The following is an 11958-nucleotide window of genomic DNA, read 5'->3' as shown; positions in this document are numbered from 1 at the left end:
CGTTTACACTGAAATGAAGGAGGGCTCGGCCACGGCCGAGCCTCGCACTGTAAACAGGGTCTTATTGAATGTACGTCAAAAAAAAAAAAAAAACGGCGGTATCAAAATTTCTTTCTTATGCATTTTATTTTTATTTTTTTATGTCGCTGGGGTGACAAGACCTTGTATCTGCAATTTTGGTGAAAATGACTTTTTTGAATTAATGGTCAAATAATGGGATAAGTGATGTCCTGTCGAAATCCCAGTGTCTTACTTCAAAAGTGAAGCCACCACAGCATGTCAAAGGAAAGGCTTTCCCATTCACTATAGTGCTTTGGCCGACATGTTTTTGGCTCTCCTGAACATTTGACATTTTGCAGATACGAGGTCTTGTCGCCCCAGCTACGTTATGTATTTCATTGTTTTTGACTTTTTGTTTTTTTATTGTTTTTTTCGATGGAAATCATCGCTGTCACTATTTCGATCATAAAGAACATGAAATTAATTGATTTTGATCAGTAAAAGTAAAAATAATGATACATTTATGAATTTTGGTCAGAAACAGAATTTGCATCGGATTTGTACATGAAGTCACGTTTTTGAGCAATTTCGGGTCTGACATGCACTTACAAAATATTGCGTAACTTCAGAACCGCGTACCCAGGCGTCGCGAATTTGGTCTCAAAAGTTGCACAAGACTTAAAAGAAAAAAGTCATAAAACGTCGCGGCGCGAGATTTTTACGTTCCAGATTTATCGTGAAAAATGTTGAGGGGGGCCCAAAAAGCCCCCCCCCCCCCAGTCTTTTTAGGGTTAAAGCATGACCTGACAATCATGATAAATTTCTTGGTAAAGTAAAAATGAATTGGTATTTTGTCAGAGAATGGCATACTTTGCCTTGCATGATAAAAATGAATTGTAGGCACCTGCACAAAATTCTTAGTTACTGTTTTGTAGGAATGCAGTTATGCATTTCGTGAAGTAAATTAAAAACTTTTGAAGAGCCATAAGGTGTTCATTTACCTCAAGAAAAGAAAAGAAATGTTGAGTTTTGTGCACATATAGAATGTATTAAAAACTTTAACCTTCATCCATTTTGATTATGGTCCTCCTTCTCAGGGAGATATTTACTGAAATGAATACTTTGCAAGCTTCTGATGCATCAAGAAAAAGTGTAATTCATTTTTGGGCATTTAAATATTCATGCATATATCATGCTGAAGGAAGTATTTGAACAAGAACAAGTAGTTTTTCATGCAACTGATACATTTGCGTTTCAAAATAAGTGCAATTATCTTTTGTTGGTATGACTCGCTTTTGTTAATACAATGTACATGTATTTATTATTGCTTTTCATCAAACATTAACTATAAGTGTGTGATAAGTTTTTTGTATAGATTAATTTCAAGCAGACATATGAAGGAGAGAATAATGTAATTTCTGAGTGATGTGAGAATAGCTTGAAAGAGATTGTGAGTTTTATCCCCACAGGACTGCAGGTCTTCACGGCAGAAAGTGACAAAATCACAGATGCCCAGCTGTCACTTGTTCGTAGTATTTGTACTGTATTTTGCCAAAAATACTGGAGTTTATAAAAAAAATACTGATTTTCCCAAATTGTATTCCTACACATGTCTTGTGCAGGAAAGGTGATACTGTTTTTTTTTTTCCACTGAGAATATGCCCTCAGAATACTGCAGAGCTGTTTACAAGGTTGGTATCCCTGCATAATGGTACCAATATGTCATGATATTTCAGCACAAATCACAACCCCCTTAATGGCATCAAAGTTGTACTCCCTTCCCTTGAAAGTCTCATAGGAAAGCATCTTTCAACATGCTATGTGACCTCGTACAACAAAGACCAAAGAAGTGCCTTTGTACTGTATGTATGAGTGCATTATTTGCTATACACAAATAGGTTGGAGGATACCAGCCTTATTTGAAGATACGTGTATTTCGTGATAGATTTATTACAGTTCACTTTTTTAGTTTTAATGCGAAAGCATAAGGCTCTTATCAGAATCAAGTCAGGATTCTATAAATGAGTTTGTTTACTTCTTGTTTATTACTTAATGGGGGCACTGTGATATATTGGATAAGACTCTCGACATTGAAACAAAAGTCCTGAGTTTGAATCCTGCCAATTCCTCATCACTGGACGAGGTGTTTTTACCCATGTCCCTCTCAACCCAGGTGTAAAATGGGTACCTGGCAATGCTGGGAAATGATAATGGCAGGGCCCCCTGAAAGAGCAGTACATACACTGAAGAGCCAACCCTGGGTATTTAAGACCATATCATTATCATATTAACAGGATATCATTATTGGCTAGATCACAGGGAATTGCATTTTTGGTTCATACCTGAACATGCCTTGCAAAGTAATAAAATGTGTTACCACATGCAAACAACTTTACTGCCAGTTGAACCACAGAACACAGTCACGGATTATGGTTCATTATTACAATTGTATCATGTCGGGCATACTGTATCCGTATCAAAAACTTTATTCAATTTCTTTGTTTGTGATGATGCTATTGAAAGGAACAAGGAATTCAAAGTTCACCTGTAGAGCAGTGTTGGTTTGAAATTAAATAAAGAAGTACAAAAATTATTTCCAAGATTTCTTTGTGTGTGTGTGTGTGTGTGTGCGTGCTCTGGAGGTGCCATGATAGTCCTCTTTGGTCAGTGTGTGTGTGTTTTCACAAAATATTCTAGAACAAGGAATCAATAGTGATGCAGTAGTTGTCAAAAAGTTAAACCATGTAAGTTTGTGAAGATTAAGATTTGATAAATACAATGTACATGCATGTTCCCTCTATGAAATTGTACATAAGTACTTAAAAGTGAAAACTGTAAACAAAGTTTAATAGTCAACTTCATCTATGTGAAGTGAAATGAAATTATAGTACATATAAATATTTAAAAAAATGAAATTATAGTGGAAACATTAGGTCAATGGAAAGAAAACAGACGTACTGGAAGAGTAACTTCATGGAAAATATTAAAGGGAATTTTGTGAAGCTTCTCCACACTGCCAACAAGTAGGTATTCTGTGTTCGCATGCAGAAGTTAGCTCTCAAGCTGAGCTTCACTGTACACGGTAGATATTAATACATGTACACGTACACTTGTATTCACCATCACTGAATCCACTGAAAGATTCTTGCGAGATTGACTGTTACATACATGTTTACATTATGATGGTGTGTTGGTAATGACAGTTATGTACACTAGTAATTTCAGCATAAAACACACACACACAAATACATATACATTCACAAAGCTTGTTGTAAAGGACAACCACGTTTGTCATTTGTGATGATTTTTTCACTTGAAAGCTGAATGCTCTTTATTTCTCATAAATTGAAAAACACCTCAGATTAACAGGACATGTACTTAATGTGTGTTGTTTCTGTTGCAGCATTACACATAACACAATGTACTTTGACATCTTTTCACCTGTATGCCTGAAAAGAAAGGTTCTAATAAATTGAGTAGACAAGAATTGCATGATTAAATTGCAACCATCAGAGGCCCTACATATCTTTTGGATCCCACATAGCCTATGTATTTACTTCTTGTGGCAACATGAGACAGAATTTTGAGTTTACCAAACAGGGACACCTGGATACAGTAAATCTGGTTGTGCTGTTAATATTCCGCACTACACATGGGGCTTCCACACTGCATCTGCACAGCATTAAAAAAACTTTTTTCCTTTCCCTGTATTTATACTGCAAGTGACAAAATTACTGCCTGTAAAAACTGCATCATTGAATAGTGATAAAGAGTACTCTGTAATACACCAAGATACTGTAACCCAAACATTTAAAAAAATGTGATTAAATGGTGCACAAAACCTTAAACCTGCAGCATTGGACAATAGTGTTCAAAAGCTTATTTCACCGAAATGCGATTTACACTGAATGGAAATGGCCCTGATATAAAGGTCGCTGCTACCTTTAAGCATGATGACAGTGGGCTTTAAAATACAGACAGTTGACAGACAAATAAAACCCTATACACTGTACCAACACCTGTAATAGTGGTCTCTTGCCCAATGCCATTCCACTACAACATACCACACTGTCTTACCAGTGACTGTAAAACACCTAATCACATAACCTCACAACTGAAAGGTATATGTGACACATACAACTTAGTGAAAATTCCTAGATGCAAATCACAAACACATGATATTTGTTAGTATGTTGCTTGAGATATGCTCCTAGAGTCATAAAGGCTTAAAGATCACTGCAACAAAATTTTTCATTTTGTGTAATTCAATTGGAATGTTCAAAACTTTCACTTCAGCATCTATTCTGTCTTTCCCAAACATTGACATTGACATCGACAAGATTTTAAGATATATGTTGTTGATAATTTGCGTTGAAGAATTCTCTTAGCAGAAGGGATTATAATTATTGGTCTTTACTGCTACATTAAAGGTTTCTTTTGGATCTGCTTCCTAGTTTTTATCTGTGGAAAAGCAAGGACTATTTGTAAATTGAAGCTTTTGAGACAGGAAAAAATTAATTTTGTGCGATAAATGCTATGACTGACTTTGTGTTCATGGCATTTTGCAATACATGCAATTTCACAATATCTTTGCTATAAGAACAAATCAAATTTAAATCTACCATTTTATACATGCACCTCAAAATAATGATAAAGGCAAGCAAATGAACAGTTTGCATAAAATAAAATCTGGCTTAAGTAAATAAAAAATGAAAAGGCAAATTGCAAAGACAAATGTAAACATGAACAAACACTACATTCATCACACATTGCAAAAATATGCTTATTGGCAAGGTTTCCATAAAATACAGAACAATCAATGTTGAGTATATGTCAACATACAATGTACACTGTTGTACATGATAACAAGATACCAAATGACTTCATACCACACTATGGAAGCATTAAGCAAAATATTACAAATTGTACCACACAAAAGTTGATAGCTACAAATAACTCCATGACAATCAACACCTTTAAAATACATCTGCATTACCTTCAACTAGACATGTGAAATTCTCTGTATTGAGTGAAGTGGCAAGGAATAAGTTGTTGCTGCAAAAGTCTGCTTCACTTTTGTATTGAACAAAGCAAATGCATATCATATGTTCGTTCTCTGAGTTGGACATACAGTCAACTGTGTTGTACGCCTAAAGCCTGCCGCACACTATACGACTGACAGACTTTGGATATGAAATAAACAAGCGTGTTTATTCTGAGGATATTGTGATTTATTTCGGATCCAAAGTCCGTCAATCGTAAGGTCGTGAGTCGTATAGTGTGCGGCGAGCTTAAGCTGACCTCGCACAAGTAAAATAATTAGTTATGTTGAAGAAAAAATTTACCCCGATGGATACAAACATGTGTCAAGTCTATTGTGTAAGTTAAAATTCACATACCCTGGTACCATACATAGTATATCAAAAGATTATCCCCTGTCCCTATGGATCTGACTTGGGTGAAGGAGGCTTTATTCCTCAGACTGTATGCCAACTTCCAATAGTAGCAATGATAATATCAAATATAGCAAGACTTTTGAATGTTTCATGCCTGTACCAGGAGTAGGGATCTTCCCATTTGTGAGTTGCAAGATAGCTTTTAGCATCATGGTAGAATCTACTGTACGCAGAATGACATAAAACTAACCTATTAAAATGACTGCCAAGCTGGCAGATCCAATTGGGTTATCACAAAGTGAGGCATCCCATTCCGCCAGCCTGTCCTAAGATTTTACAAGCCAAGTTGAACTTTACTACTCCAGGTCAGCATCCAAAAGCATCCTCGTTTTGTGAGAGATGTTGTGATTGCGTTACTGTTGCTGTTTCTTTGGTCTAAAATGATGTACATAAAACACAATGTTTGGAATTTTCAAACTTACATGGTAATTTTGATCACTTACCATGTATGATAACTCTTCATGAGTGTACAAGCACCAGAAATTTGTAATTATGTCCACTTTTGATAAATACTTTCAATACCTGGGAATTATTACAACACTATGATCAGTAGGGGGAAATAATTGAATAAATAGACATTTTACAACAACAACAATTCATCAATAGCTACTGCATGAAACACTATGAACATTACACACTTTTAAGAGATATTTGCGTAAATATTTGGCTCTCAAAGATGGAACAATTTAGTACTATTCTAAACTCGAAGTCATTTCAATACAAACATACATTATACATATACACACAAAAATCACATGTTCTCATGGATTGTTGGAAAACAGAAAAAAATGACTTGAAAGTCATGTTATAAATCACTATAGACCTCAAGTTCATTAGACACAACACATAGGTAAGAATTGAAGGCAACACTCCTACCATGTATCCAAAGAAAAAAAACAAACAAAACAAAAGGAGCAAAAAAAATGGTATAAAAAAGAAGACAGCTCTATGGTGGACAATGCACAATGATCAGGACAGCAAGAGAGACTGAAAAAAAAGGAGACTGGCCGGCTGTAAGGTCTGTAAAAAGTCAAAGTTTGCAAATAAAGGGGAATACATACTTGTTTTGGAAAAGGGGCTTTGCTGCCTTACTACAATAACTAAAAGCCATGAAAATCAACCTTGAAACTTTAGCTTGGCAGTTTATTTCCTTCTAGATTGTTTTGTACACTTCAAAATTTATCATCTGATAAGTTTTTTGTTTCAAACTCCCAAAAATCTCTTTAAAATTGATGGTTTTATGGACATACATCTATTAGCCCAGTCATATTGAATTTTACGTACACGTATGCTGAAACCCCTTCTATTCAGCAGAACATTCATGATGGATGGGAGAAAGCGAAATATTAAATGTGAGAAAATACATCTCAAGCGGGAGACACACAGCTAGAGTTGAAGAAATTCACCACAAATATACATGCATAATTTTATGTAGAAATGTACGTTAATTGAGGCGATATTACTTGTAAAAACGACTGTTGAAATAGTCTAGCAAAACTGGTATGAGCTGGTTTTCATCGCACAGTGCAGCATGTGTCGGTGATGTGCAACGGGACAGCACCGTTGTAGCACCGGCACCCTAGCTCGCTAGTGTTTGCTGACGGCCCGCTCATTTTGCCGAAGTCCTGCTGCTTCAATTTTTCTTGTCGAGTGCTCGCATATGATCTCATCGTTTCGGAATTATATCGGATTTATATCGGATTCAAATTTTACTTTCTCAGCTCAGGATACAAATCATTTTTACAGTCATGAAGTACTGATTTGTTCATAGTGGCGCACCAAATTTGAACTTATTTTTTAAAGTGGAGTGATTCGCTAATCAATGACTTTGTCACGGAAAGAAACAAACACTAGTGCTGGAATTACACGGGAGTGTACGGGACACTAGCTGCAGAGTTGTTTGCTGAGGCCTGCTATATGGATACGGATCGCTTTTCGAATTATTCAAACTGTGAGACTGTTCATAATATCAAACAAAGTTGGAACTGATTTTGGAAGAGGACTGATCAGGAGTTGGTTACCGAATTAATTTTGTCGATTTTCGACTTTGATCTTGACTTTCAGACTTTGGCAGAGCCAACAAAAACGTTGTGAATCACATTCTCAGTTTGGAACTTTGTTCAAATCAAAATGGCTGTCAAACTTAGAACTTGTGGAAAGAGGAGACCCAATTTCTAAACATTCTATTGACAAGGGTGATCCATTAGTAAAGAATCCCTGGAGATGGTAGTGGTTGGATCTTGTGCACGATGGACGTAGAAGTTGTCGGACTACATACGAGTGGTTAAAACACCAGGATATTGTGTGTGTACAGTTTGCGATAAAGAAATCAAATATGCAAGTCGTGGACATGTGTCCATGGTTGACCATGTTCAGAATGAGTCACACAAACGGATCACACGTGAGAGGAAATCAAATACCTTACTACCAGGTAAATTAAACAGAATATGTTTATTATTATTAGACTACATTATGTATGTCAAAAATTACACCAACAAGTCAGTGTTTTAAAGCATTTCACATTTCACAGCAAAATGTAACAGAAAATTATCAAATGCCAGGCACCTTACATGGATATCTGTATATGGGACAATAATAATTTAAATGCAATTATCAGACACGGAAATAATTCATCAATAATACTTTAAAATTCTGGGGATTTATCGAAGATATTTCTACCATACAAATGATATTCTTTCGAATATTCTTTATGAATTTTTATTCATTTTGAGTAGGATTTCAGCTGTATGATGTATCTGAAACATGACGTTAATTTTCAAATTATTGAATACAAATTAGCCTAGATGCATTCATTAGGATACGGTTGATTTCTATAATTGCTTTGTGTCAATTTTTGTTCAGTATGATGATTGGGCTTTGTCATGTGTTTTGTTTAAATTCAGGTGCAAAGCCCCCAATGTCCAGCGAGAATACAACGTATGGAATTCATTCATTTTTTAAGGCATGCACATATGGAGGGAAACGAAAGAGCACTGTGCTACAACCATCCGTCTCGGTTACAGATAGGATTTCAACTGCAGAAGCTAGTGTATTGGGATTTGTGGCAGAAAACTCGCTGAGTTTCTCGATGGTGCCCAAAATTATTGAGTTGTCCAAACAGTTATTGAAAGACAAATCCGCCTTAGATGCACTCTCAATTGATCGCACTGCTGCCTCGTACAAAACAAACTATGGGCTTGCCAAGACATTTACGGAGGAGCTAGTTGAAGATCTGAAATCAAACTATTTGTCCATGAACATGGATGAGGCAACAAGCGAAACAAATAAACGTGTTGTTTCTGTCTTAGCATGTTATTTTTCGGAAAAGGAATAAGAAATTGTTGTGAAGCATCTGGCTTCATTCTCTGTGGTCAAGGTAGACAGTAGCACACTGTACAAGGAGATAGTCGCGTTGTTCGAGAAGTATGAAATTCCTTGGGGAAATTTACTCTCCATGTTGATGGATTCTTGTAATGTTATGAGAGGGTCAAAGAGTGGATTGGAGACGCGCATCTGCCAGAATAAGGCTCCACATCTGCTAGACATAGATGGAGATAGCTGCCACCACGCCCACAACGCAGTGAAGGCATTCTGTGCCCCATTTGAACAATATTGTTACATAGTATTTTGACACCCCCCCCCCCAGCATCCTTTAGAGAAAGGGGATGTTACATAGAGTTAGGCAATTTTCCATTACCTAACTATGTAATATAGTTTCCATTCGTGCTTTAGTCCTTTCCCTTATACAATGTAGTTCAATAACCCATAGCACAGTAACCCCAACACCTGTCCATCACCCATCATGTCAATAGGAGTCTTTATGTCAGACCACCAAGGTTAGTTTCCTCCTAACAACCCCACATCAAAGTATCCACTCCCATTGTGGTCAGAAAGTTATCACCCCTTGTCCAGTTCCCTTCCTGCAAATCCATCTCCCATTACCCTCAACACTGTTCCTTTGTTTCAGGCCCCAAAATGAGTAAGACCACACCCTACGTTTCCATGCCTACACTGAATTGACCAATCATATTGTGTATGGACCATGTGCTTCTCAGGATGAGAATTTCCCCCAAGTTTTAGAGATAGTTTCAGAAAGTGGAATCGACACACTTCTACTCCAGGCTTCAGCCAGATGAGAATGTAGCATTTCATCTGCTCTTTGAACATGTGATTTTATCTGTGTTACCGGCATTGGAGATATTTGTAACTCTTGTAACTTCTATGTTACACGTTTACTATTTTGCTGTCTGAGTTTCGGAACTCAGAAATAAACACTTCAACTGCATATTATATTTGGACTCCACAACTTCTTTATTTCGTTGATGACTTCAGCGTAATTGCATGTTTGAATCTGTACCTCTCCACAATGTCATAACACATGGCAACTTCGATCCCAAATGGCGCCTAGCGCGCCAATACACAACATGGTGGAGAACCCGTTTTTTCTTCATCGTTGATCATCTATACATCTTGGATGTAGGCCTACTGGACAATTTAGCACAACCTGGAGTGGAGGACCTTTCATGACTTTTTATCATCAATCAGTTATGTGTTATTGCCTTTATGTTACTTGATGTAACATTTCATCACGGCAATCGTGGAAAAATATTGTGGTGGAGAGCATTGAGAGGAGTCGAGTTTATCTTGAACTCAACGAACTTCATGTAAGAGTATACGCCGATTGCCGCACAACCTTTTCTCCTACGGCATGGACATCGGACTGCATCATGAGACGCCGTGACCGACGCTAAAGATTACGCAAAACACCGAATCGGAGGCAATTACGCCACGACTACAGCTACAGCCCCGCGACATCGCCAATGACAACGAGGACGACCCCTGGACGATAACGAAGATGACGAGGACGACCCCTGGACGACAACGCCGATGACGACGAGGACGAGTGACAACAACGGAACAACACTTCCAAAGACAAAGACAAAAGACGCTCAACCTGGACTTGAATCACACACACACTGGACTGGATATTGGACAACAAACTGGAAAAAAAAATACTACCACACTTTATAAACACGAACAGAATTAGTTTTAAAATTTTTCGCTTTTAATCATTTGGTGATTTAGAATTTACACTGCTTTTGTTTTTGGACTGCCCCCTCCGCCCCATCCCTGACTCCTGGTCGGTAAGTGAAACTTTCTTTATTGTTCCATATGAGAGTGTGAGTAGAAAGTGTGTGAATAAGTGGATTTTGGGTCTATATATAATTTTTTTAAAACAATTTCTGGCCTGTTGTCTATTTTGTGTGTTTGAATTAACATTATACACATTTTTATACTTGTTCATGTTACTTTGCACTTTTTTTGTTTTGTTCAAACCCTTTACTTTGTTAGATATCTCTTTGTACTTCTCATACTATATAACTTGTTTCAATCATACCCTTTTGAACTACCCGATTACTTGACTCATTACCACAATGACTACCACCACCACGACCACACTTAGACAAACTGACTTCCTACCGTCCAAATTTACCGGTGACCGACTTGACTGTGACGAGTGCACAGCGCACATGCTGTCATTCGAAGACTACTTAGACGCACATGATATTGACCAGTCCAAAAATGACAATTTACCGACCATACTTAAAACATTTAAACGGACGTTAGCCGGACAGGCGCGACTATGGATCGACAGTATTACCCCAAAGACATACGATGACCTAAAGACCAGTTTCAGACGTCGATTTAGTCCTGCTAAGTCGTCATATGCTAGGGTGACCGACTTCAATACGATGACAATGACCGACGGGGAAAGTGCAGAAACTTTCCTGCAAAGACTCCGACAGACCGCAACCCATATTGACTATGGGAGACTCAAATTAGGGATAGACTACTTAACTCACTGACCCCCGACTGCCGTGCCGCCGTCCTCATGTCGGCACCGACCACAACTCAGACTTCGGACCAAATAGCTGCAAAAGCGCAGCTATTTCTGGACTTGCGTAGGGACACGACCCAGACTACACATAAAGAAGTCACATTTGCGACTCAAGGTGACTTAGTCAGACTGACTGAGGAAATATCCTCATTAAAATTGACAAGACATGACGACAAAGTGAACCCTGACAATAGATATAGCCGACATTCCCGTCCCCCAACCCCCCACCGCAGCACTAGTCATACCCGTAGCACTAGTCGTGACAGACCACGTGACACAAGTCGTGGACGTGACACTCACAGACACGATAGAACCTACCGCACTGACCGGAGTAACAGCCGCGGACGTGACCGACAACCCCGTCCAAAATGCTACCACTGTGGCATTGCCGGTCACATGTGGCGGCAATGTAGGAAACGACTTCGAGACTTAGAATACGCCAGTAGACAGTACCATCCCCAATCACGCCAATACGGCCCACCAGGACATGATTACCATTACCCCACCCCACCACCACCCCACTTTAACCAACAACAACAACAACAACAAAACTTACATGCGGGACAATACTATACCGGACCACAAAATCAGGGTTTTCAGTAA

At 38.1% G+C, this 11958-nt stretch overlaps 2 pseudogenes; both read left to right on the top strand.

The window, feature by feature from the left end:
* The first annotated feature begins 8204 nt into the window (after nucleotides 1-8204).
* LOC140232153 (uncharacterized) lies at nucleotides 8205-9087 on the top strand (annotated as a pseudogene).
* A 1804-nt stretch (nucleotides 9088-10891) lies between these two features.
* Nucleotides 10892-11958, top strand: LOC140232152 (uncharacterized; annotated as a pseudogene).

Source organism: Diadema setosum, chromosome 8, assembly GCF_964275005.1.
Source record: "Diadema setosum chromosome 8, eeDiaSeto1, whole genome shotgun sequence".
NCBI lineage: Eukaryota > Metazoa > Echinodermata > Echinoidea > Diadematoida > Diadematidae > Diadema > Diadema setosum.
This window is presented reverse-complemented; position numbering and strand designations above follow the sequence as displayed.